This window comes from Dendrobates tinctorius, unplaced genomic scaffold (genome assembly GCF_039654945.1).
Source record: "Dendrobates tinctorius isolate UK_male_01 unplaced genomic scaffold, ASM3965494v1 ptg000059l, whole genome shotgun sequence".
In the NCBI taxonomy this organism is placed as follows: domain Eukaryota; kingdom Metazoa; phylum Chordata; class Amphibia; order Anura; family Dendrobatidae; genus Dendrobates; species Dendrobates tinctorius.
Window position 1 is genome coordinate 19,454,709 of NW_027361727.1, and position 27,500 is coordinate 19,482,208.

Below are 27,500 nucleotides of genomic sequence, written 5' to 3' on the forward strand. Positions count from 1 at the left end.
CCAGCAGATGCATGTAATGCATTCGTGCCACGGTGCTCTACAGCAGGTTACCTCCCAACCTCCACCTCCCACCACTGTAGTTCCTCCACCTGCACCCCCTCCAGCCACTTTCCATCCTCCCCCTCCTATTACATCTGCACCCCCTCCAGCCACTTTCCATCCTCCCCCTCCTATTACATCTGCACCCCCTCCAGCCACTTTCCATCCTCCCCCTCCTATTACATACCAGCAACCTCACCAGTACCAGCAACCTCCCTAGTACCAGACATCTCCCCACTTCCAGCAACCTGCCCCGTACCAAACTCCTTCCCCGTACCAAACTCCTTCCCCGTACTAAACTCCTTCCCCATACAACTTTCCATCAACATCATCTGCTCCTACAGTCCCTGCCCAACCCTCCACTCCACCGCCCACCACCTCTTCTGCCTCCAACATGTCCACCCATTCTGTAGCTTTTTCCACACCTTCACCTCTAACTGTTCCTTCCCCACCACGATCCCAGTCCTCTCTCCACACACCCAGTGTCGAAGTGTCCCGCAGCCCCTCCAGCAGTATTTCCACCCCACACTACACAGATTTATGATGTGTTTTTTAATAAAAATGCCCATTGGGTTTAAAACCTTTATTAAAAAAGTTTTTTGCACTTTAAAAACATTTTTCCAAAAAAAAAAAATTTTAAATAAAAGTTAAATTATCGTTTCACAATGGTTGTCTGTCTTTTCTTTCTGCGGCGAACTATGTTTAAAAAAAAGGTTAAATACAGGGTATTTCAAAGGTAAAAAGGTATTCAAAACCAGGTATATAACTGTGGGTAAATTTTAGCTTTTTGCCACAGTTGTGTTCCTGGTTGTGTTTGAAGCAAAGTATTTCACCTAAAAAGTTGTGTTTATTGTTGGTGATTTCCTAACAATGTACACAACTTTTGTTAAAAGGTGAAATACTTTGCATAAAACACAACCAGGTACACACCTGTGGCCTAAAGCTAAAAATAGTAAGACCATGACAAGATAGCCAACTTTGGTTGGCAAAGGTATATACTGTTGGTCCAGAAGGTACACAAGTTTGGTTAGGGCACAAATCTTTCACACTCTGTCATCCTGCCAGTGTACTCTGCCTTGAGGGTCAATTTTAAAAACCGGATCCGGCGTAATCCGTCGAAAAAGGGATAGAAAAACGGATGAACCGGATGAGACGGATCCGGTTTTGTCTGTCAAGAACAAGACGGATCCGGCAGAAAACCGGATCCGGCACATCAGGTTTTACAAAACATTTGCCGGATCCGGCATTCCGGCACGACGCCGGATCGCGCCTGACGCCGAAAACCTGATGTGTGAAAGTAGCCTTAGCTGCTCTATCTCCCTTAGGTATGTCATCCGATATTCCAGAAGCATTCGGATACTCCTAAGGCTTTCCACTGAGCCGACAATGACGAATTGGACCATCCTTTCTTTACCAGCTACCTGAATTTCATCTTCAGCTGAAATCCGCACTGTCGCCACACTGGATCTATTTACGAGTTCTTGCAACAGCATTCCACGTCTCCCAATGACTCTCCTCACCAGATTTCTGGGCACTGCAAATGTCGAGCGGCCTTATTCCTCAACAGGCTCATCTGTTTCGTACGGAGGCATTGTAGGTGCATATCCCTCAGGATAGCCACCCGCTTCACTGTGACTTCCCTAGTCGACAGTATCACCAACTGTTTTATCTCTGGTGCCCAGTTCACACACATCCTCACTGGTACATGCTTCTCGCACGTCTTCTGGTACCTCTACCACGCACTTGAAGAGAATCAAAGATAAAAGCATCAAAATGTGACATACACAATAAAAATAGGGATAACCCTATTAAATGAACCGGACAAAAGTGGTTCTACACCATAATAAAGTAAATCCTATAGATAAAAGCTGTAAAAATGAACTAAACCGCAGAAAATATATAAAAATGTATATTTCTTTATTATTACATGTAGATTCAAAATAAAAAATATCATTCCCTCACAATGATAATCCTAAAATTAGCCACAAGATGATGCCACAAATCATTATATAGTAAAACAATTCATAGCTTGAAGGTAAAAACCGAGCAACATATAAAAATGAATAGACAACGTGAATTTATGCAACAAAAGCATGTATAAATAAGTTAATCCCTTATTTGCATTAAAGTACATACAGTGGGGCAAAAAAGTATTTAGTCAGTCAGCAATAGTGCAAGTTCCACCACTTAAAAAGATGAGAGGCGTCTGTAATTTACATCATAGGTAGACCTCAACTATGGGAGACAAACTGAGAAAAAAAAATCCAGAAAATCACATTGTCTGTTTTTTTTTCATTTTATTTGCATATTATGGTGGAAAATAAGTATTTGATCAGAAACAAAATTTCATCTCAATACCTTGTGATATATCCTTTGTTGGCAATGACAGAGGTCAAACGTTTTCTGTAAGTCTTCACAAGGTTGCCACACACTGTTGTTGGTATGTTGGCCCATTCCTCCATGCAGATCTCCTCTAGAGCAGTGATGTTTTTGGCTTTTCGCTTGGCAACACGGACTTTCAACTCCCTCCAAAGGTTTTCTATAGGGTTGAGATCTGGAGACTGGCTAGGCCACTCCAGGACCTTGAAATGCTTCTTACGAAGCCACTCCTTCGTTGCCCTGGCGGTGTGCTTTGGATCATTGTCATGTTGAAAGACCCAGCCACGTTTCATCATCAATGCCCTTGCTGATGGAAGGAGGTTTGCACTCAAAATCTCACGAAACATGGCCCCATTCATTCTTTCATGTACCCGGATCAGTTGTCCTGGCCCCTTTGCAGAGAAACAGCCCCAAAGCATGATGTTTCCACCACCATGCTTTACAGTAGGTATGGTGTTTGATGGATGCAACTCAGTATTCTTTTTCCTCCAAACACAAGTTGTGTTTCTACCAAACAGTTCCAGTTTGGTTTCATCAGACCATAGGACATTCTCCCAAAACTCCTCTGGATCATCCAAATGCTCTCTAGCAAACTTCAGACGGGCCCGGACATGTACAGGCTTAAGCAGTGGGACACGTCTGGCACTGCAGGATCTGAGTCCATGGTGGCGTAGTGTGTTACTTATGGTAGGCCTTGTTACATTGGTCCCAGCTCTCTGCAGTTCATTCACTCGCGTGGTTCTGGGGTTTTTGCTCACCGTTCTTGTGATCATTCTGACCCCACGGGGTGGGATTTTGCGTGGAGCACCAGATCGAGGGAGATTATCAGTGGTCTTGTATGTCTTCCATTTTCTAATTATTGCTCCCACAGTTGATTTCTTCACTCCAAGCTGGTTGGCTATTGCAGATTCAGTCTTTCCAGCCTGGTGCAGGGCTACAATTTTGTTTCTGGTGTCCTTTGACAGCTCTTTGGTCTTCACCATAGTGGAGTTTGGAGTCAGACTGTTTGAGGGTGTGCACAGGTGTCTTTTTATACTGATAACAAGTTTAAACAGGTGCCATTACTACAGGTAATGAGTGGAGGAAAGAGGAGACTCTTAAAGAAGAAGTTACAGGTCTGTGAGAGCCAGAAATCTTGATTGCTTGTTTCTGACCAAATACTTATTTTCCACCATAATATGCAAATAAAATGAAAAAAAACAGACAATGTGATTTTCTGGATTTTTTTTTCTCAGTTTGTCTCCCATAGTTGAGGTCTACCTATGATGTAAATTACAGACGCCTCTCATCTTTTTAAGTGGTGGAACTTGCACTATTGCTGACTGACTAAATACTTTTTTGCCCCACTGTAAGTCTGCAATATAAAAGGTATAGTGCAAAATAACAAACAAGTGTGGAAATACGCAGTGAAAAAGTTAATGCCTACAATGCGCTTTTAACTACTGAATAAAAAGTACTGTGCAAATTTATAAACAAATGTGCAAATAAGCAGTGATGAGGTTAATACCCACAATGTGCTGTGGCGCCAGGCTTCCCTACGTACGTTTCGGCGATGAATACACACCCCTGGAAGAAGACAAATACAAAATAAGGAGGCGATGCAGGTGTGGCGCCCCCAGGAGTATGGTCGCCACAGTGGCATTGCCTTCCTCCTAGGGAGTGTGATGTCATGCTTGGAAGCAATAAAGGATCTCTCTGGCAGTTAACCACAACACACAACACAGTTTCCATTCCAGGTCAGCAGAGGGAGTTCTGAACCAAAACTGGGGGAAGAGCTGCGCTCTGGGGGCCATGAAGGGGAAATGAGTAGTTCGTGTGAGGAGGGCAACGTGTGTGGACGTGAGGAGAGGAGCTGGGAGACTGAGCAGAGAGGTCAGGCTCATTCCCAGCTGCAGCGCATGGTCTGGAGTCCGGTCTCCAAGGTTGTACGGACACAGATGTCCTGCAACAGAAACCGGAGGAATAGGAAGCTGTAAATGCTCTATTCCCACATAAGACTCGGAGGCACAACAGCGAGGTGTGAGCCAGAAGAGGAAGGCTACAGCTGTCTGCCATACGAGGGAGTTCTACAGAGAATAAGCAAGTGGAACTTCAGTGTAACACAGTACTGCAAGTACCTAAAACTAAGCGCTAGGAAGGAGACTACACAACCCATCTGCCAAGAGAGATTCCTAAGTTGCTTCCAGGCTAGCCAGCTCCTGTGCCATCTGTAATCTGGATCCTGGACTGCATTTACCAAGCAAAGTAAAGGTAAAGAAACTGCACCCTGTTGTGTCCTTGCCTTCTTCCTGCAAACTCTCCAGCACTGCTACATCTCTGTGCCAAACACTACACCCTCTTCCTCAACACCTACCCTCTTCATCTACTCTGCCCTGGGACTACAGCCCTGCCTGTGGAGGGCTATACCATCATTGCTGCACCCCACCATCTGTCCCAGAGGATCTGTCTTCAGCGTCGGCTTAACATCTTCATTGCCGAACACCACAGGTGGCGTCACGAATCATTCACTCATAAACTTTATTCCATCACTTAATCCCTTTTACATGGGCGCCCAGGGCCATGGACCGGGTCACCGCTGCTGTGACATTCCCCTCTGAGAGACCGGCCCGGTACCGAGTACCCCACAGCACTGGGAGGGCGACCCATTTTGGCGTCACAAACAGGATTTACGGAGCCCGATACCTCCGGGTCCTGTGTGCCAGAGACTGTGTTTTGTGCCACAGACTATTTGTGCAATTACCGCCATTACCCCGCTGCTTGGCGCGCGCGCGGGAATCAAAAGGGGCGGGCCGTCATGGGCGGAGCCAGCCGGAGAGTGCGAAAAGTGAAGTGCCGTGCGGGAAGAGGCCAGCGCGCGAGAAGTGAGAAGCCGAGGCCTGCAGTCCCGGCGTCCCCCGATCGTCCAGCCGGTGGAGCGGTAACTGGTAAGCCAGCGCAGCCCAGGGCCTGGCAAACGTTAACTAGGGGGGGAAGAGAATGTCTGAAGCAAGAGCAGACGCAGCAGCGGACACCACTGCAAACCCCACAGTGCCGCAAGCTGCAGGGCCCAGCGCAGCTGCGGCTCCCATAGCGCCGCTGCATCCAGCAGCCAGCACTGCCTCCACAGCACCGCAAGAATCAGCACCCACCACAGCGGTCCCCATCATGCCGCTGTCCATGGCCTATATACCGGGAGCAGCCTGGCTACCGCAGTACTCAGGGGAGTCACATACCCTGAGTGAATTTAAAGAGAGACTGTGCAGTTTGTTTGAGGTGTATCCTTTGTCTGAAAACCAGAAGGTGAACATCCTTATTGGACAGCTAACTGGTGCAGCACAGAGGGAAGTAAAAGCCTGGCAGGACACTGATAAAGAGACTGTTAAAAAAATCATGGCTAAGCTAAAAAGCACCTTTGACAGAAGCACTGCAGCTGAAAAAAAGATGAGATTCTTTGGGTGTAAGCAGAGAGCGCAGGACAGTATACGGGACTATGCTCTTAACCTGCAGGAGGCGCTGCGAGCCATAAAGCAGATTGATCCCGACAGTGTGAAAGATGGAGACAGACTGCTAAAGGAGCAGTTTATTGAGGGACTCCTATCCAGTACCCACAGAGCACAGCTGTGCATCATAGCCCTACAAAACCCTGATCTGGACTTCGCAGACTTCAAAGTCCGGGCTATTCGGGTGCTGCATGAACCAACTGCTAGCCGTCCAGCGCCCCCTAGGCGCCCAGTGATCACATACCATCAGGAGGTGGCATCTTTCCCTCTCAGCCCTGTGGAGGCTGATGCACAGACTCTGGACAAAGACCCTTCTACCGAACTGCGTCTTCAGGTCTAGGAGCTGACCAAAAACATGGCTGCACTTGCCAAAACTGTGCAGTCCCTGCAGGTGTCATCCAAGGAGAAGATCCAGCTGGCCTCCAGTCCAGGGGATGTCCCGTGGCTACGGAAGAAGAGGATCCCGCCACGCCGAGGGAGAGACGATCGCTATGACCTGGACGGACGTCCCATCTGTCGTCACTGCCACAAGGCCGGCCACATCGCAAGGTTCTGTTATTTAAACGAGAAACCCCTGGGGCAGAGGGCCAACCCCCAGGAGTAGGACCACAAGGCCCAAAGAACTGGCGAGCCAAGTATGTTGGAGGGTGACCGGTCCTCCCAGTGGTGATTGACGGCATCCCCATGAACGCTTTGCTGGACACTGGCTCTCAGGTGACAACTATGCCAAATATCCTTTATAAGCGGTATTGGGCTGACTCTGAACTTACTCGCGGCCCAAGTGATGAACTCACAGTAGTTGCCAGCAGTGGTCAGTCTTTGCCGCAATTAGGTTGTAAAGAGATTACTATTAAAGTGGGGCGAGTAGAGTTAAAATCTCAAGGTCTGATAGTTGTAGACATTGATCGACGAGAATGTAACCCAATGATGACCCTTGGTACTAATGTGATTGAAAATTGTCTTGCCGAGGTTATTGTTTTGTTGCAACAGGTAGCTGAGACTGCTGGTTCAAGTGAACGAGTCCTGCAGAAGGAGAGCAAGGCCCTGATGCAAAGACAGCAGGTAGAACTGTCTGGCAGAGAAATTGGCAGAAGAGTGAGTGATCCTTTCCCCATTGCGATACCTCCAGATGTGAAATGTTAATTTGGTGTCGGGCATCCATAGGCCTCAGAGGAAAAGATTACCAAGCATTGGTAGAGCCAGTGTACTCTGATAGCCGGCTCACTGTCCTGACAGCCAGAGGGGTAGTTGATGTTCGCAAAGGGAGAGTACCTGTACGCCCCTTGAATTGTGGGGAGGAGGAGGCCACAATACCTCGGTATGCCACAGTTGCTAAGCTGCTTACTGTCAGTAACAATGCAATACGAGCAGCAGAGCCCTTGGTCTCATCCGACCAGGTGGAGGACAATGGCTCTGTAAAGCAGCTGGAGGAGTGGTGTCAGCAGCTGCTTGTGGGGACTGATTCCACCCCTTCATACCAAAAGAATGGGATTTACCGAGTGACTCAGGAGTATGAGCGGGTATTCAGTAAATACCCTCTAGACTTTGGGAAGGCAAAAGGGGTTCAACACCATATCCCCACTGGAGATCATCCACCCATTAAAGAAAGGTACTGGCCTATAGCCCCAACACAATATCAATGTGCCAAAAGTATGTTGCGGGAAATGAAGGAGGCTGGGGTGATCAGAGACAGTTGTAGCCCCTGGGCAGCCCCAATAGTCTTTGTGAAAAAGAAAGATGGTACCATGAGAATGTGTGTTGATTACAGAAAAATTAACAGCATTACACATAAGGATGCCTACCCATTACCCAGAATTGAGGAGTCATTAGCTGCACTTAAAACTGCTAACTATTTTTCCACCTTAGATCTCACTAGTGGGGATTGGCAGGTTCCCACGGCCGGGGCAGACAAGGAGAAAACAGCGCTTACCACACCAATGGGTCTCTGTGAGTTCAACTACATGCCATACGGGCTCTGCACCGCCACAGGACATTTCAACGGCTAATGGAGTGCTGTTTTGGACACAAGAACTTCGAGACAGTCCTGTTGTACCTTGATGATGTCATTGTTTTCTCCAAGACTTATGAAGACCATCTGAAGCACCTGGCTGAGGTGTTTGAAGCCTTGTCCAACTTTGGCCTGAAAGTGAAGCCATCCAAATGCCACCTACTGAAGCCCAAGGTACAGTACCTCGGTCATGTAGTGAGTGCAGAAGGTGTGGCACCGGATCCTGACAAAGTCACTGTCATCCGAGACTGGCAGAAGCCCAGCAACCTCCATGAAGTACGTCAATTCCTCAGGTTGGTAGGCTACTACCGAAGGTTCATCAAAGGCTTCACTGAGATAGCCACGCCTATGCAAAATCTTCTGGTGGGCCAGCCCAAGAAAGCTAGAAAGAAGAGTCCTACATTTGAATGGAATGAGGAACTGGAGAGGTCTTTCACTCGACTAAAGATGGCTCTCACAGGAGATGAAGTTCTGGCCTACCCAGATTACGACCAACCATTTGTTCTGTATACTGATGCCAGCAATGTGGGACTGGGAGCAGTACTGTCACAGGTACAGAATGGCAAAGAAAGAGCGATCTCCTACGCCAGCAGGAAGCTTCATCCCACTGAAAGGAACCCTGACAACTTCAGTTCCTTCAAGCTGGAGTTCCTTGCCATAGTCTGGGCTGTGACTGAACGATTCAAGCATTACCTAGCTTCAGCCAAGTTTACCATCTTCACGGACAACAACCCGTTGACTCACTTGGAAACTGCCAAACTAGGTGCACTGGAGCAGCGATGGATGGCCCGGCTGTCTAACTATGAATTTACCATCAAGTACCGAGTGGGGCACAAGAATGCCAATGCTGATGCTCTGTCCAGAATGCCCAATCTGCCAGATGCAGGAGAAGACCCTGAAACACTCAAAGAAATAGAGTTACCTGCCTTCCACCGGCCAATTGCGGCCCAGCGTGCCCAAGGAGTGAGAAACAGATGATCTAGCATGAAAGAGACCACCCTAAATCCATTGCTTCATCATGACTGGGCAGAAACGCAGGATAGCGACCCCGCAGTCCGCCTGGTAAAGGAGCTAATGTCACAAGCTGACTCATGCCCAGATCCAGATGCTCCTGAAGAAACCCAACAGTTGTGGAAGGAAAGAGGCTGGCTGTTCATCTATGAGGGAAAGCTGTGCCGGAGGAGTATCAATGCCTGCACTCATGAGTTGGTCTGGCAAGTGGTAGTCCCAAAGAGGGAGGCATCAATGGTCTTGGAAATATACCACAATGGAGCTGGACACTTCGGATGGAAGAAGTTGGAGGCCTTGCTCCGGGAGAGATTCTACTGGGCTGGTATGAGGTGGGCCATTGAAAATTGGTGCCGGGAGTGTGGACAATGCAACCTGCGCGGGAAGGACCGTAACAGCCAGCGAGCTCCTTTGCAGCCAATAATAACCAAACAACCACTTGAGTTGGTAGCCCTGGACCATGTGAAGCTGGTTCCAAGCCGTCCAGGCTATATTTATGCTCTTACCATCGTTGATCACTACTCGAGATTCCTGGTAGTCGTGCCTGTCAAGGATCAAACAGCTAGGACAGCAGCCAGAGCATTCCAACAGCACTTTTGTCGACCACAAGGATATCCCGAGCGAGTGCTTACAGATCAAGGTCCAGCCTTTGAGGCAGAAGTGTTCCAGGAATTCTGTAACTTGTATGGTTGCAAGAAGATCAGGACAACACCGTACCATCCACAGACCAATGGCATGTGTGAAAAGATGAATCAGGTGGTGATCGATCTACTGAAGACCTTGCCTTTGGAAGAGAGGAATCTGTGGCCAGAGAAGTTGCCAGATCTGGTCGATCTCTACAATCACATTCCTGTGAATTCCACCAACTGCACTCCAGCCTACCTAATGAGAGCGAGGCCTGGCAAGCTGCCTATTGATTTGGATATGGGAGTCCTGACACCTGAAGTGACATCACCAGATGCTGACTGGGATACAGAGTGGCAGCAGCAGTACCGTAGAGTACAAGAGTGCGTAGAAAAGAGTCTAGCTCAGGCAAGACAAAAACAAGAAAAGAACTACAATCACCATACACCTGCAGTTCCCTTGTCACCAGGAGAACAAGTCCTAAAGAGGAAAAGAAGGATGCATAAATTGGATGACCAATGGGAAGCTGAACCCTAGACCATCTTACCATCAAACTTTGACAGCACCAATGTGTGCCTTATCAGTAAGGATGGAGGAGAAACATCATCAGCAGTATCGAGGGATCATCTGAAACTGTGCCCTGACCAACTAAAGGACAGAATGGAAGAGCAAAGCAACCTTCAGCCCATAGACGAAGAAGAGCAGAAGGTCAGTACTGTACTCGGGGAATTCCCTGCAAATTGGACTAGAGCGAATCAAGCCATAGTGGTGCCAGTTTTGACTTTTCCCCAACTGGTAGTGCAAGAAGAAGTGACTCAAGACCACCCTGAAACCCCTCAAGTACAAGCAGCGGATGCCACACCAGCAGTGGAACAAGAGAATTCTCACCCTGCCAGTGGTGAATCTGTCATGCCCACAGTGAGTAGAAGTGGTCCTAGGAAATCTAGTATCCCTGTGCTACGCAGAACCAACAGTCATGTAGCCAGTACAACACACACTACACCAGTAGTAGTTAACACAAGGCATCCAGTAAGGTCCCCAGCAACACCAGTGCTACGTAGGTCTGTCCGTAGTACCCAAGGTATTCCACCCTTAAGGTTCCACATACAGATAAGTTTTGTAATTGTTAATTTGTAAATATGCAACGTTTCAAGTTTTGTGCCTACAGAGACTCTGTAAGAACTCTTTTGAACAGTCTTGGTTGTGTTTTTGATGGACAATTGGGCCACAGGACTATGTATGGTCAAAACTATCTTGTATATAATTACCAACTGCTCAGGAAATGGACCATGGACATTGACGCATGGACAAATCGTCATCAGGACTATTTTTGAGCTTTGGTTTTTGTATTTTTCATTGAAATCTTGTTACATTTATAATTGTTTATATGTTTACATGTTTCACCTTCAGTCTGGGAGTACTGAATTGCACTAGGGGGAATGTGGCACCCCCAGGAGTATGGTCACCACAGTGGCATTGCCGTCCTCCTAGGGAGTGTGATGTCATGCTTGGAAGCAATAAAGTATCTCTCTGGCAGTTAACCACAACACACAACACAGTTCCCATTCAAGGTCAGCAGAGGGAGCTCTGAACCAAAACTGGGGGAAGAGCTGTTCTCTGGGGGGCCAGGAAGGGGAAATGAGGAGTTTGTGTGAGGAGGGCAACGTGTGTGGATGTGAGGAGAGGAGCTGGGAGATTGAGCAGAGAGTTCAGGTTCATTCCCAGCTATAGCGCATGATTTGGAGCCCGGTCTCCAAGTCTGTATGGACACTGATGGTCCTGCAACAGAAACCGGAGGAATAGGAAGCTGTAAATGCTCTATTCCCACATAAGACTCGGAGGCACAACAGCGAGGTGTGAGCCAGAAGAGGAAGGCTACAGCTGTCTGCCATACGAGGGAGTTCTAAAGAGAATAAGCAAGTGGAACTTCAGTGTAACACAGTACTGCAAGTACCTAAAACTAAGCGCTAGGAATGAGACTACACAACTCATCTGCCAAGAGAGATTCCTTAGTTGCTTCCAGGCTAGCCAGCTCCTGGGCCATCTGTAATCTGGATCCTGGACTGCATTTACCAAGCAAAGTAAAGGTAAAGAAACTGCACCATGTTGTGTCCTTGCCTTCTTCCTGCAAACTCTCCAGCACTGCTACATCTCTGTGCCAAACACTACACCCTCTTCCTCAACACCTACCCTCTTCACCTACTCTGCCCTGGGACTACAGCCCTGCCTGTGGAGGGCTACACCATCATTGCTGCACCCCACCATCTGTCCCAGAGGATCTGCCAGCAGCGTCGGCTTAACATCTTCATTGCCGAATACCACAGGTGGCGTCACGAATCATTCACTCATAAACTTTATTCCATCACTTAATCCCTTTTACATGGGCGCCCAGGGCCACGGACCGGGTCACCGCTGCTGTGACATTCCCCTCTGAGAGACCGGCCTGGTACCGAGTACCCCACAGCCCTGGGAGGGCGACCCACAGGGACGCTGTAACGGGGGTTTGATGGACAGCTGGGAGGCAGCTTAGGCCTCTTTCACACATCAGGTTTTCGCCGTCAGGCGCGATCCGGCGCTTTTGACTAAAACCGGATCCGGCGAAATGCAATGCCGGATCCGGTTTCCCCCCCATTGACTTGCATTAGAGCCGGATCGAGCCGGATGGCCATGCATTTCATCCGATTTTCGCCGGATCCGGCAATGTGACGCGATCCGTCGTCTGGAAAAAACGGCTACTGTAACGTTTTTTGTCTCCGGCGAAAAAGCCGGACACGCCGGATCCGGCGTGTCCGGCTTTTTCATACAATGAAAGCCTATGAGCGCCGCAATGCGCCTGATCCGGCGACAGCTGGATCCGGTGGCCGGATCCATTTTTTTGGGTCTGAGCATGCTCAGTAGCTCTGCCCACAAGACATATATAAAAGCAAGACAGTGGGACCCTCAGCCACACCCAACATGCCACCCAAGCCAAGAACCAGGAGCAGGAGAAGGCAGCAGACATCTGCAGCAGCACCATCAGCACCACCACCACTCCAAATGGAGCAGCATGCTGAACAACGGGAGGGGAGTCCAGCAGCAGATGAGAGATGGTAATTATCAAATCCCCCATTCCTCCAAACTAGGGCTATGGAATATCAAGATATTCATTGGCCCTTTGTTTCTCTTTATTCAACAGCCGCCCAATAGATGCAGCAGCAGCAATGGCAGCAGCAGGAACACCACCCACAGCCATGGAGTCTGGCCATGAGGAAGACAGCACATCTTCTTCTGGGAGCCCTCCCTCGCATCGTCAGCGTTTGACGGTAAGTTTTTATTTCCAAAATCCATCATCTCTGTAATATATGTCTATTCATTGCCTTTTATTTCAAAACAGGAATCACAAGATGAAGAGGAGCTCCCAGAAGAAGAAGGAAGGGGTGGACAGACACTTGGAGTGGGCTCACAATTGGTAAGTTTTTTGCATCAAACGCAGAAACACAACATCACACTACACACAACACATAGAAAACAATGTTCTGCAGACCACACACAGCAAACAAATGCCTACATCCAAAGACATAACATTTTTTGTTTTCTTCTCTAGTCTTCCCAATCTGGTGCTCGGCCAAGAGGTCCTCGCAGTGCCTCCCAGGGTCGTCGGCGACAGCAACGCGGCGGTCACCAGCGTGTAATTATAAATATTTTTGCTTTGTTTTTTTTGCACTTTTTATTTCATTTCTTTTGTGGAGGCTAATTATGTTATTTTTGTCTTTTTCTTTAACAGCCTTCACAGCGTGCTCCCGACTCTGACGGTGAGGATGGAGGGATTGATGTGGACCACCTCATCGATCTCGTCAGAGAAAGGGAGCCGCTCTGGAATATGGCTGACCGCCGCCACGCTGACCTTATCGTTACCCGACGACTCTGGGAGGAAATCTGTTCGCTCCTTGTGGACCGCTGGGAGGACCTCGAAGCTCGGGCCCAGATTAAAGAGCGTAAGTATATACAGTACCAGTTGCTTGATTTAAACCAGTGTTTCCCGAACTCCAGTCCTCGTGGTCCCCACGGATCATGTGTTCAGGATTTCTATTTACTTTGGAAATCCTGAAAACATGACCCCTGGGGACCATGAGGACTGGAGTTTGGGAAACACTGATGTTGTATACTAACCACTTTGTCCTTTCTCGTTTCAGGGGAGAGAATTGTGAAGCGGTGGCGGTCTGTGAGGGATCGTTTCAAGAAGGAGTTCAATAAAGAGATGCGGGCCCCGAGTGGATCTGGAGGACGCAGGAGCAAGTACAAGTACGCACGAGCCCTGTCGTTCCTCCGGGAGACAATGCTCACCAGAAGGTAAATATTACACACCACATGTGACAAAAAAATGTTTAGATGTAACTTTTTTTTTTCAGCCAGGGCCATACCATGTCACTATTTTAATTGTTTTTTTTTCTCTTTATTCCACAGCACGGTGAGCAGCACTCGGGAGCCTGCACGATTGGACCCTTCTGAGGCGATCCATGAGGAGACCGGCACCGAGGGACACTTCGACCTCCCCGGTACATCTGCACCTTCCCAGCCTTCCCACACATTCGACCCATCTGTCCCATCCACCAGCACAGGAGCATCGTGGCCGCCTACATTACATGAAGCTGCTGGTGAGGAGATCGCTTTCCCTTTACCCCACCCTTCTGCCCCTGCCACCTCTAGTACACCTGCGGGTACTGGGCGGCAGCGGCAGAGGGGTCAGGAAAAGAGTTATGCGCCAGAGTTCTTGCATCTGAATGCATCTTTCCAGAACTGTCTAAAAGTCTTGTCAGAGCAAATCTCCGCAGGCTATCAGCAGATCAACTCCAGCATTCTGGAGGTGAAGACACTTCTGCAAACCATGCATTCAGAACCAAGATCTTCGCCAAACCACACCTTTTTCAGGTCTGTTGTGGAGCGCATGGCAACACTATCTCCTACCCAGCAGATGCATGTAATGCATTCGTGCCACGGTGCTCTACAGCAGGCTACCTCCCAACCTCCACCTCCCACCACTGTAGTTCCTCCACCTGCACCCCCTCCAGCCACTTTCCATCCTCCCCCTCCTATTACATCTGCACCCCCTCCAGCCACTTTCCATCCTCCCCCTCCTATTACATACCAGCAACCTGCCCAGTACCAGCAACCTCCCCAGTACCAGCAACCTCCCCAGTACCAGACATCTCCCCACTTCCAGCAACCTGCCCCGTACCAAACTCCTTCCCCGTACCAAACTCCTTCCCCGTACCAAACTCCTTCCCCATACAACTTTCCATCAACATCATCTGCTCCTACAGTCCCTGCCCAACCCTCCACTCCACCGCCCACCACCTCTTCTGCCTCCCACATGTCCACCCATTCTGTAGCTTTTTCCACACCATCACCTCTAACTGTTCCTTCCCCACCACGATCCCAGTCCTCTCTCCACACTCCCATTGTCGAAGTGTCCCGCAGCCCCTCCAGCAGTATTTCCACCCCACACTACACAGATTTATGATGTGTTTTGTAATAAAAATGCCCAGTTGGTTTCAAACCTTGATTAAAAAAGTTTTTTTAACTTTAAAAACAGTTTACAAAAAAAAAATATTTTAAATAAAAGTTAAATTATTGTTTACACTGGTTGTCTGTCATTTCTTTCTGCGGCGAAATATGTTTAAAAAAAAGGTTAAATACAGGGTATTTAAAAGGTAAAAAGGTATTCAAAACCAGGTATATAACTGTGGGTAAATTTTAGCTTTTTGCCACAGTTGTGTTCCTGGTTGTGTTTGAAGCAAAGTATTTCACCTAAAAAGTTGTGTTTATTGTTGGTGATTTCCTAACAATGTACACAACTTTTGTTAAAAGGTGAAATACTTTGCATAAAACACAACCAGGTACACACCTGTGGCCTAAAGCTAAAAATAGAGACCATGACAAGATAGCCAACTTTGGTTGGCAAAGGTATATACTGTTGGTACAGAAGGTACACAAGTTTGGTTGGGCACAAATCTTTCACACTCTGTCATCCTGCCAGTGTACTCTGCCTTGAGGTGACATAAAGTATAGTGCAAAATTGTCCCTCATTACTGAAACCGTCACAGAACTTCTAGTGGTAATGTCATGGTAATCTTGCAAGGTGGTTTCTTCAGAGGTGTCCTCAATGGAAATGGGTTCCTTGCAGATAACAAAATTGTGGAGTACCACGCAAGCTTTGATCACCTCGTCAACAGTTTCTGTCTTGAGGTTGATCGCAGTCAATAGGACCCGCCATTTGGCTGTCAGAATACCAAAGGTACATTCAACCATTCTTCTTGCTCTTGTGAGGCGGTAATTAAAAATGCGTTTTGGTCTTGTCAATCCTCTGCTAGAGTACGGTTTCAAAAGGTGTTCTGACAGCTGAAAGGCTTCATCCCCTACACAGACAAATGGCATAGGTGGACCAGATGTTTGCGGCAGCGGTCTAGGTGGTGGGAACTGGAAGGTGTTTCCATACAGTTTACGCCCCATGGCAGACAGTTTGAAAACTTGAGAGTCATTGGAGCGGCCATAGGCCCCAATATCAACAGCAATAAATTTGTATTCCGCGTCAGCGATGGCCATGAGGACAATTGAAAAATATTTCTTGTAATTGAAATATTCCGATCCCGATCCAGCTGGCTTTACAATGCGGATATGTTTCCCGTCCACAGCGCCCAAGCAGTTGGGAAACTGACATATCTGTTGAAACTTTTCTGAAATTTCAATCCACCTCTCTGTTGTGGGCTCTGGTAAAAACTCTTCAGCTAAGGAGTCCCACAGTGCACGGCATGTGTACTTCACTATTCCAGATATGGTGGAAATCCCGAGTCTGTACTGGAAATGCAGTGACGAAAGGGATTGTCCGGTTGCAAGAAATCTGTGGGGAATTAAAAAACAATCAATTAGTTTTAAATCACAGCATTACATACCAAAACTCAGCTATAACACTTGGAGATACAAACTACCACCAACAAGATTGCAGTGAAAGTGTGCTCTGATGCGATCACATCCAATAAATGTGGCTTACCTTAAAGTCACCATCAGACGCTCTGCGGGTGAAACAGAGAAGCGGCAATAGGTGTCCGCTTTTCTTATGAGGTGTGCAATGCGCTCCACCAAGTAATCAAAATTCTCCATTTTCATCCGAACATATCCAAAAAATTTATCCGGGTTTCGTCGAAGGTCCATGCAGAGTGTAGAATAGACCCCACGCGTCATTCTCTTGGCTGTGATGGGGTGGATCCACAAACGTCATCTACGATGCCTGATGCGCTGCTGTCTCGCTCTCTCCTTCTCCAGAACAATCACCCTCAAACGATTCGCCTCCGCTATAAAATCCGCCAAATTCTTCAAAATATTTCCAATCACAACATCCATCTTCGCCAACTTGCTCTTCTCTCCAACCTGCACTTTCTCCTCTACAACCTGTCAAAGAAGGGCTGTAGGAACACGCTATATATAGTTTTCCAGTAGCCAATCCCGTTCAGAAGGCCACAAGGGTCAATTTTAAAAACCGGATCCGGCGTAATCCGTCGAAAAACGGATAGAAAAACGGATGAACCGGATGAGACGGATCCGGTTTTGTCTGTCAAGAACAAGACGGATCCGGCAGAAAACCGGATCCGGCACATCAGGTTTTACAAAACATTTGCCGGATCCGGCGTTCCGGCACGACGCCGGATCACGCCTGACGCCGAAAACCTGATGTGTGAAAGTAGCCTTAACAGAGGGACACTCCATACCTCTGTGACAGAATCCAGGTATGAGGAGCGATTTATAAAAGTCTATATTTTGGCATTAATGGGGGTCAGAAAATGAAGAGCCACCTTCACAGAGTGCAGCCTTAGTGCTGCTGAAGGTGGCTCTTTTAGTGAAAAACACCCTGGGGGATAACAGGTTCCCTTTAAAGACAAGGGCAGACATGCCATTGATTTAACCTGTGCAGCTGCACTGGAGCTCAAGTGGTAATGGGGCCCCTATTCGGGACGATCCTAACCGCTAGTATTAAAACCTTACCATATGTCTTATGACATAGTGTGAATAAGGGCTGAGAAAGACCAAGGCTACAACTATGAGACACCAAGTAGAGGGGAGCTTTTTAAATGTTATGTCCAGCTCAAAGAAAAGGGAGGCCATGCCCCTATCTGCACGTGGTGCAGAAATTGAAAGAGCAAGCAAAGGCAAAGACATGATGTGGTGAGATGGCTTTTACGTTTTTTTTTTAATCAAAAATTTGTTACCACGTACCATATATTATTTTCATGCACTGTTGCTGTTTATTTACTGCAGGGTATTTGCTCATTTCTTTTGTGAACATGTAATTACATGCTGCATGCACACCAACTTACATTCCAGTTCAATGTTTTTCTTTGTTTCAGTTTCTGCACCATGGGCAGATAGGGGCATGTCATGATCCCGCCGCTGACACCGGTATGTCACGGACAAAGGGACGCGATGTACTGCCAACACACGGCTATCACAGGCACAGGGGGGCTTATCTTAGTTATCCCACCGCTGGCACCAAGTGATAAAAAACCAGCAAGCTAGTCTTGCCCGAACAATTTACTGCAGGGGGGTTTATTTTGGTTGTCCCACCGCTGCCCACAGTACTTCACGAAACTTTTCAGTTCCCCTTTGGAACTCGCAGCTCTCCGGCGCCCCCTTACCCTCAGGTCAGTCAGGGAATTACACTTGGGATAATTGGTCACCGGTCGGCTGCCTCAATGAGGTCTGGCCACCCGGCACGCTGCAGTGAGGGAATTAAAAATGCTCTGGCCGCAGCCACCCAATTAGCTTATAAAATCCCTTTCCGTCACAGCCAGCAGTACCCGGGGCCCAGACCACACTTCGCCGCCACCAGCTACGATTCTCCTAATCAATGAGTTAATTAAGAGGGCCCATAACAAACCCCCAAATTAGTAGCGTAATTATGTTAAAGTCACGTAAATTCGTTTATTAGAGCATGGAGACAGAGCTAATAAGTTTATAGTTTATTCCCAAAGACGGGCAGTGATTACAGAGAAAAAAGAAATTTACAAAGTTGAGACATTAGGTATGTACAATGCAAATATAAAATAAGCGGGATTAAAAGAGAGGTTAACACTTACATGTGCTTAGATGGTTCTAGGCTAACCATGTGGGGAGGCGGGGCCAGACATCTCCCTGCATCTGAGTTCCTTTTGGCATGAAATCTCCAGCTTGAATGACTAATTTTTGGGAGGGAATACCTTATCCCTTTGGGTGTGTGACATCACCAGAGGGGCAGTCTGGGGAAGGTCCTCCCCCTGCTCTTGGAGCTAGAATCTGACTACTAAACTAATAATGACCATATCTCGCAGAGGGTACCTCGTATAAACACCCACATAGTCTCATCTTATCCAGCGTGTCGCTGGCATTCATCCACAACTAAACATGAAGTCGTTATGTCACACCACTTAGCAGAAACCCATTTCTCGGCTTCTGCTGGGGTTAGAACTTCGCAAGAACCACCATAGTGAAGCCGGATCAGAGCATATCACATAAATGTCTGTTTCATTTTTCTGCCGCGAACAGAGTCCGAGCTATAGCTTTGCTAATATCTCCCCATACTTGAATTCGCCTCATGGTAGAGAACAAAGAACATCCTTTCCACTTAGCTAATTAACATTCCTTAGCTGTGGAGAGGAGAATGTTTGCACAGGAAGTGTCTGGTGCAGGGTTACGAGCAGGCACAGAGTTGCGGTGTGAGTGTGTGTGAGCTGTGGGGGAAGAAGTAGGGTCCGCAGCTATGTGACAGGCAGAGTCTCATCTGTAGTTTAGAGAATGGAAGATTCTGGAATGTCACAGGGAAGACATATCTTACTTATCATTACAGGGCATGACCTCCCTTTTCTTTGAACCGGGCACTACGTTTAAAAAGCTCCCCACTGCTGAGTGTTCATTAGTCGAGGCCTCAGTCGTTCTGAGCCCTTATTCACACTACATCGTTATACACATGGTAAGGTTTTAGCATTAGAGGTTAGGACCGACTCAAATAGGGTCACCGTGATGTGGTGGGATGATGATTACTTTTTTTTATAAAAAATATGTTAACCAAGTACCCTGTATTATTTTCATGCACTGTTGCTGTTTATTTATTTACTTCAGGGTATTTGCTCATTCTGTTTTTTTTTCTTTGGTTTTGTCAGTATGGAACAGTTCTGCATGCATGTGAAAATCAACGCCTTTTCTAGTATTATTGTGTGAAGACAGTGGGTGCTTTAGGCTATGTGCCCACGTAGCGTTTTAAAACGCTCACTAAAAACCGGACTCCTTCCCAGAAATCGCGCGTTTTTTTCCGCGCGATTTCACTGCGATTTTACCGCGATTATGATCGCGATTTTGCTGCGATTTTCGCGTGCGATATTCAAGCACTTTCCAAGCGATTTGAAGCATCGCTTGGAAAGTGATTGACAGGTTGGTCACACTCGTCAAACATAGTGTTTGACAAGTGTGACCAGGTTTTTACTATTGAGGCCGCCTATGCGGCATCAGTAGTAAAAGATAGAATGTTAAAATGCTAAAAAAAATAAAAAAATCGGGGTATATTTACCTTCCGGCGTCCCGCGCTGCATTCCCGGGCCTCAGCGTTCCCAGTAATGCCTTACGAGACCTGTGATGACGTTGGTCTCGCGTTACTATAGCGATCTCGCAAGGCATTACTGGGAACGCTTAGGCCGGGAATGCAGCGCGGGACATCGGAAGGTAAATATACCCTGATTTTTTATTTTTTATTCTTTTTTTACAGGGGTATGGTGCCCAGGGCCTGGAGGACAGTCTCCTCTCCTCCACACCGTGGGTACCAACCGCACATGAGACGCTTAACTTCCCGCATGGTGGGCATAGCCACATGCGGGAAGTAAGCGATTCTCATGCATTCCTATGGGTGCGGAATCGCGGCAATTCTTTGCGATTCCGCACAAAAGAATGAGCATGCTGCGATTTTTTCCGCGATGCGATTCCGCCGCGGAAAGAAGTGCAGCATTAGCACAGCATGTGCGGAATGCCATAGGAATGCATGGGGTGCGTTCTGTACACAATTTTTAAACGTTTTCGCAGCGTTTTTGCGCCGAAAATCGTGGCAAAAACGCTTAAAAATCGCTACGTGGACACACAGCCTTAGTCCGCTAGCCGAAACCGTATATGGACCAGGGCTCATCCCACTGAATGGCTGCTCTCCATTTACCGTGGACGTAATACTACTCAGACAACATGTGAGGATAAAACAGTGTGGCAATAATTTATTGAACCACCAAGAAGCAATAGCATATAGAACACACCCAGGAAATACTCAATATGGTGCACATTACAGAGTCTCACCCTTCCACTGGCTTGCCAAGATTAGAGCACCTGCAACTTTGGGTTTTCTAGGGCTGACTACCCCCAGTCAGTGGCAGCCCGCTTTTGTTGGGCACCCACCAAGAAGAGGTAACAACAAGATAGGGAGCTGGCAGCCCAATGATGTTCGATGCCAGGTGACTTGATTGTCCCAACCTGGATTCTTTAAATGTCTTTGAGGGTTCAATGATGCTCAATGAAAGAGCTCTGTATTTCTTCAGTTGGAGCCATGATGCCATGGCTACTGTAATTTAGAGTCTCTCTAAACACAGGCAGATCCTCCGTTTTTTCAGGTCACAACTCTCATTCAGGCATTCTTCCACAGGCTTGACATAAGGTAGAAGGAGGCCATCCCTCCTTGCTGGAGTGTTAAAACAACATGCATGGATTGTCCTTCATATTTGCAGAGCACCAATAGGTCATCAACATATTAACAAACATTGTTTAATTATCCTGTGCCTTTGTTTCCCAAGGATAGTAGAACATTACTAGGACCGTAATACTAGGACAGATACAATAGCTAATCAGCAGCCATTCCACAAATGGAAACCTAAATAATACATCTGGATAATTAAGAATAAATACTGTGCCATCACATATGGTTTTAATGTTATCATTCCCCCTTAGTAGTTCAATATTTGCCACTACTTAACAGTTTTATGATAATATATGATTGTCCCCAAAAAGCATGCAGAGCTTTATTCTTAAGGCTGTGTGCCCACGTTTACGATTTTTAAGCGTTTTTGCCGCGATTTTCGGTGCGAAAACGCTGCGAAAACGTTTAAAAATCGTGTACAGAACGCCCCCCATGCATTCCTATGGCATTCCGCACATGGTGTAGTAATGCTGCGGTTTTTTCCGCGGCAGAATCGCATCGCTGAAAAAATCGCAGCATGCTCATTCTTTTGAGCGGAATCGCAAAGAATTGCCGCGATTCCGCACCCATGGGAAAGCATGAGAATCGCTGACTTCCCGCATGTGGCTATGCCCAACATGCGGGAAGTTAAGCGTCTCATGTGCGGTTGGTCCCCATGGTGTGGAGGAGAGGAGACTGTCCTCCAGGCCCTGGGTACCATACCCCTGTAAAAAAAAGAATAAAAAATAAAAAATCGGTGTATATTTACCTTCCGATGTCCCGCGCTGCATTCCCGGCCTTAGCACTCCCAGTAATGCCTTGCGGCAAGGCCCTGTAATGACGTAGTCTCGCGTGACTCTAGCTATAGCAACGCGAGACTACGTCATCACAGGTCTCGCAAGGAGTTACTGGGAACGCTGAGGCCCGAGAATGCAGAGCGGGACGCCGGAAGGTAAATATACCCCGATTTTTTTATTTTTTTTATCATTTTTAACATTCTATCTTTTACTATTGACGCCGCATAGGCGGCCTCAATAGTAAAAAACTGGTCACACTTGTCAAACACTATGTTTGACGAGTGTGACCAACCTGTCAATCACTTTCCAAGCGATGCTTCAAATCGCTTGGAAAGTGCTTGACTATCGCACACGAAAATCGCGGCAAAATTGCGATCATAATCGCGGTAAAATCGCGGTAAAATCGCGCTGAAAAAAACGCGCGATTTCTGGGAAGGAATCTGGTTTTTAGTGAGCGTTTTAAAACGCCACGTGGGCACATAGCCTAAAGAACATTTTTTGGTGTTTGGAGATGCACATGTCTCCTGCACTGATAATTGGGGTATGGGATAATGACACTGACACTTGGGGTACAGGAAACCGACACACTAAAAGATAAGGTTAAATATTGTCACACTTTGTTGTACTTCTCGAAAAGGTAACAAGACAACATGATGAGTCTGTTTCAAACTAGCTCTCATCATGCCTAGCGATATACTGGGGCACTGAGTAAATAGCACCGTTTATATCAGTATATATATATATATATACATATATATATATATAAGTATACATATACAGTAAATTTAGATCAGAAAAAGAAAAAATGTACACAAGAACCAATCATAATAAAAAAAATACAAAATTTTATTGACAAAAAGAAACCAAAAAACAGACAAGGTTAAAAAGTGAGAAACCAATAATTTGGCAACAAGAACCCACCACATGTTATGAAGAGGTTGTGCATAGACAAAAATAAGCTAACACACTTCACAGGTTAAGGCTAATTTCACACTTGCTTTTTTTTGCAGCGTGTTTTTCCAGCAAAAAAATGCATTGAAAAAACGCATACAAATGCTGCGTTTTTTTCAAGCATTTTTATGAGCATCCATGAAAAAAACGCAGCGTTTTTATGCGTTTGTATGCGTTTTTAATGCGTTTTTACTGCGTTTGCGTTTTTTCCAACATTAGGTGGCCCCTCACACTAACCCAAACCATGACTTTACTAGCCCTAACCCTAACCCTAACCCTGACCCTAACCCTAACCCTGACCCTAACCCTAACCCTAACCCTAACCCTAACCTTAACCCTGACCCTAACCCTAACCCTTAACCAAACCATACTAACCCTAACCCTGACCCTAACCCTGACCCTAACCCATAACCAAACCATACTAACCCTAACCCTAACCCTGACCCTAACCCTAACCCTTAACCAAACCATACTAACCCTAACCCTAACCCTGACCCTAACCCTAACCCTTAACCAAACCATACTAACCCTAACCCTAAACCCTAGCTAACCCTAACCCTAGCCCTAAACCCCCTTAACTAACCCTAACTCTAACCCAAACCCCTAAATTCCATTGTCCAACTAATGGTAAAAAAAAAAACGCATGCGCAAAAAAACGCATACATAAGCATGCCAATGCGCACATATGCGCACCCATAGACTTATAATGGGTGTTTTGCTGTAAAAAAACGCATTGCGTGCGCATGCGTTTTTTTGAGGCAAGTTGGACGCTCAAAAAATGCAACAGAATGCATTTTGTGCGCCCGAGCGCATACCGCAAAAAAACGCATGCGCGGAAAAACGCATAAAAACGCATGTGTATGCGCACATAAGCGCATCCCATGCAAAGTATAGGAAAAAAAATCGCATGCGTTTTTTAGCGCTAAAATCCCGCAAAAAAAAACGCAAGTGTGAAACCAGCCTAATACATCCAAAAAAGGTCATAAGGATCATAATGAAACAACATATCTCCTAAAAAGGTGTGACAGGCTACAAGAAAAAAATCAAACTAGTACAAAAAAATGACCTCTAGGTGGGTGCCAGTGCCTGCCCCTACGTACGTTTGGGCTATTGCCTTCTTCTGGGGGAAGAAACGTACTTACGTCCATTTTGTTTGGCACTTTATCAATATTTTATACATATTACTTTTGTAAGAAACCTTATTTATGTTTACTTTTTGTTTGGCACTTTATTTTTATTTCCACATAAAACAGCACATGGTAAGGGATAGACTGGTGGGGAATTGATTATTTTAAAGTCATGGCCCCATGGCAGAAAGTAGCTTTGGTTGAGAGTCATGGGGTTAGGAGTTTTCGTAAGTTTTCCTCTGAAAGTTTATTTCGGTTAAATTATGGTAGGCGCCGGATGGGACGGCGACACACATCGGACAAGACCGAACGCCGGGGTGAGTATAATCTAACTCATTTTTCTTATCTTTCAGGTTACATCGGGAGCTTATCTACAGCATTACAGAATGCTGTAGATAAGCCCCTGATGGCGGTGCCGGCAACTGATAATCGAAAAATGGGGTGACAGATTTCCTTTAAGGGGATAATTTATTTTCAGACAGTAGATGACATTAGGTGTTATGATACATTTTTTAATTCTATATTTTTGATGAATGTCTAGGAAATATTTTGGCTGCCATAAGTAAAAATTTTCATGAAATATCTGCAGGGCAAGGGTTGTATCTGGCTGAAAAAATACCACTTAGAAATATCGTGTCCCATAGAATGAGGAAGTATTGACACAAAAATAATATTTAGCTGCTTTTAGTTCAACTGCAGGGAACAACCTGAACATTATCCGTTTCATCCACATGGAAAGTGTCTATGCAGTCAATGGTGGTGGATTCTGTATATCTTCTGTAAATAGATCAGAATATCAGTAGGTGATCTGTGCGGCTTTGTGGAGAATGGATCCTAGGAAGCTGCTGCGGATTTGTCTGCTGCTCTTTCTTTGTTTGCATGTCGGAGAGGTAAGTTTTCTGGAGGCTGGAAAATCTCTTTTCCGAATAAAGAACTTACCGTAGTTATGAAGCAAAATACACAAATACAATGATTTAGCTGGGCATGTGTCAGATTATTGCAGAAAAAGTTTTAATTTTCACTTAAAACCCCAAGGAGGAAAGTAAAATAGGAAAATCATTCAAAATAATTATGTAATATATGAGAAATGAAAAGATCATATTTATATTGAGTTTTGTTTTACTGTTTGTTACCTTATGACATATATAAGTATATTTTTCATTATGCTTGATTGGTGTTTCTTTTTGGTTTTAGGTCAAAACCTGTGATGGCAAGTCCTGTATTAATTAACTTTTACCTAAAGCTAAGAACAAGCAAGTATTATAAAAAAAAATTCAATACTGTACTCCCTCTGTAGATAATTTTGCAGTTTGTTACTTTCTGGGATATCCAGACCATGATAATAAAATAAAATGATGTTGCTTTTCTTATAGTCACAAGCCCTGAGGTCGCCTTTTAGACATAGATATATAGGGACTTTCCGAGAATGTTTCCAAATTGGCTGGCATCACATACTCCATCAAAGAGAGTTTAGATGTTATTGCGCAAACGCTGCCGCCGGCTCCATTTTATCTGCAGCCAATATTTTTCTCCTCCAACAACATGGTGCCACCGCCGCATGCGCAGTAGCATCTATCTGCCGATAGATGTAACCGTGCAAGCATCGCCACCGATGCCATTTTGTTGCAGCCAAATTTTTTTTTCCTGCAACAAAATGGCGCCAACAGCGGTGCTTGCTCAGTAGCATCTATCACCAAGTGATAGATGCTGCTGCGCATGCGCCAGTGCCATTTTGCTGTAGTTATTTATTTTTTTTCAAGTACCAAAATATGAACTGCACAAGTGCAGTATTTAATATACGAGGCAGGTTAATGAAGGCTCAGTGACCTGTCATTTAAGCCCATGAGTATGAATATGAGAACAGAGCACCAAATAAAGACCCACCTACAATCCCACCCAGGAGCACAAAAATCTCATTAACTGAAAACTGCAAATACAGATTAAACAACAACCATGGAATTCATCAACCCAGGTATTATTTTATTCAGTGTAATGGCACCGTCCTGACAGTGTCTGTAGTTTACAAAGCAAAATCCTGATGATAGATTTGCTTTAACCCTGCTCCACATCCAGTTGTAAATCTCTCAGGTTGAGTGAGATATCGTTTATGATTGTTCATGATTTTGCCTCTCAGCCTGTCAGTCAGTTCACAAATCTAAATCAGTGGTTCTTCAGGCTGCAACTCATCCTCATGCGTTCTTATGATGGATTGCTGTTTGAAATATATGATGGAGGCCATTTTGAACACCACCTTGGAGAACATCATAAAAGACTTCTAAAGCCATTAATTCCAGTTGTGATGGCTGACCTTCTAAGAAGTATGGGGGCATCTGACTTTCCACTGCCAGATGATGTAGGGGTAAAGTATGATCAGGTCTATAGAACTATCACACTCGACCCTTTTGTTTCCAGAGTAGATAAGATGCCTCAAAAAAATGCGTGACAGCTATTTTTTTCTGTTCTTCCCATTAATTACACATGCATGCTTAGCCAAACTGCGCATGAATATGGATAAATGATTTGGTAGAGATAGCTGGCCAATTAGCCAAGAGAGCATTGCACTACAGCAATTTAATAAGTCAGAGGTGCCAAAAAAATACATCTACCAAGGTGCCATGAAGAAACATATACTGGAAAGTCTAAACATAAAATATAAGAGAAAAATCTACCCAGTGAAACAATAATAAAGTAACTGGATATAATACTTTTAAGAATGACTAAGAAAAAAAAAGGTATTCAAGTTGAGAACCACTTATCATTGGCACAAGGTCTTGATTTAACATCAAGATTTATGGCCACTAAAGGGACACACTTTACGCGCCCATCAGACTGACTCCAGATCTCTGAATCCCAAAGGTCTGTCTCTCGTTTGGTCACCATCTACCAATCTCTCTTCTTTACGTAGGTGGGTGAACTGAGAATGTTACATCTCTTTTAACCCTTTAAGGACTGGTCCATTTTTTTTTTGCATTTTTATGCTAAAACATGACTGCTCACAAGCCCCATTTTAAAAAAAATCACTTCTTGTGTATGGCAATCTAGATGTACTCAATCACCGGCCAGCTTTCAAGTTTACATGTGTTATTTATTACAGAAGTACCTGAATGTGAAACCATCAGCATCCAGATTTCCTCCTCCCGAATAAATATCACAGGACTGGAAGAGGGATTCTTCCTGCAAAATATAATTGATATATATGGAAATTTGATTTGGGAATCTGATAACAGCTGGAATAACGCGTCTCTCATGAGCTTTGTGCCTGGTACACAGTATGTGATCTACTATGGGAATGACTCCATCAGCTGTTGCCGCAACGTCACCACCAGTAAGTTATTTTTTTTTCTATTTACATTTCCTTTTTATTATTCATGAAACAAA

General features: G+C 45.8%; 1 protein-coding gene across 1 annotated transcript in view; it reads right to left on the reverse strand.

Annotated features, from left to right (window-relative positions):
* LOC141092459 (spexin prohormone 2-like) overlaps window positions 1-27,293 on the reverse strand; it is a 50,615-nt gene extending 23,322 nt beyond the window's left edge. The window contains exon 1 of the mRNA XM_073578623.1: window positions 27,223-27,293. The gene's annotated coding sequence lies outside the window, so the exon portion shown is untranslated. The remainder of the gene's footprint in view (window positions 1-27,222) is intronic.
* Window positions 27,294-27,500: the final 207 nt, after the last annotated feature.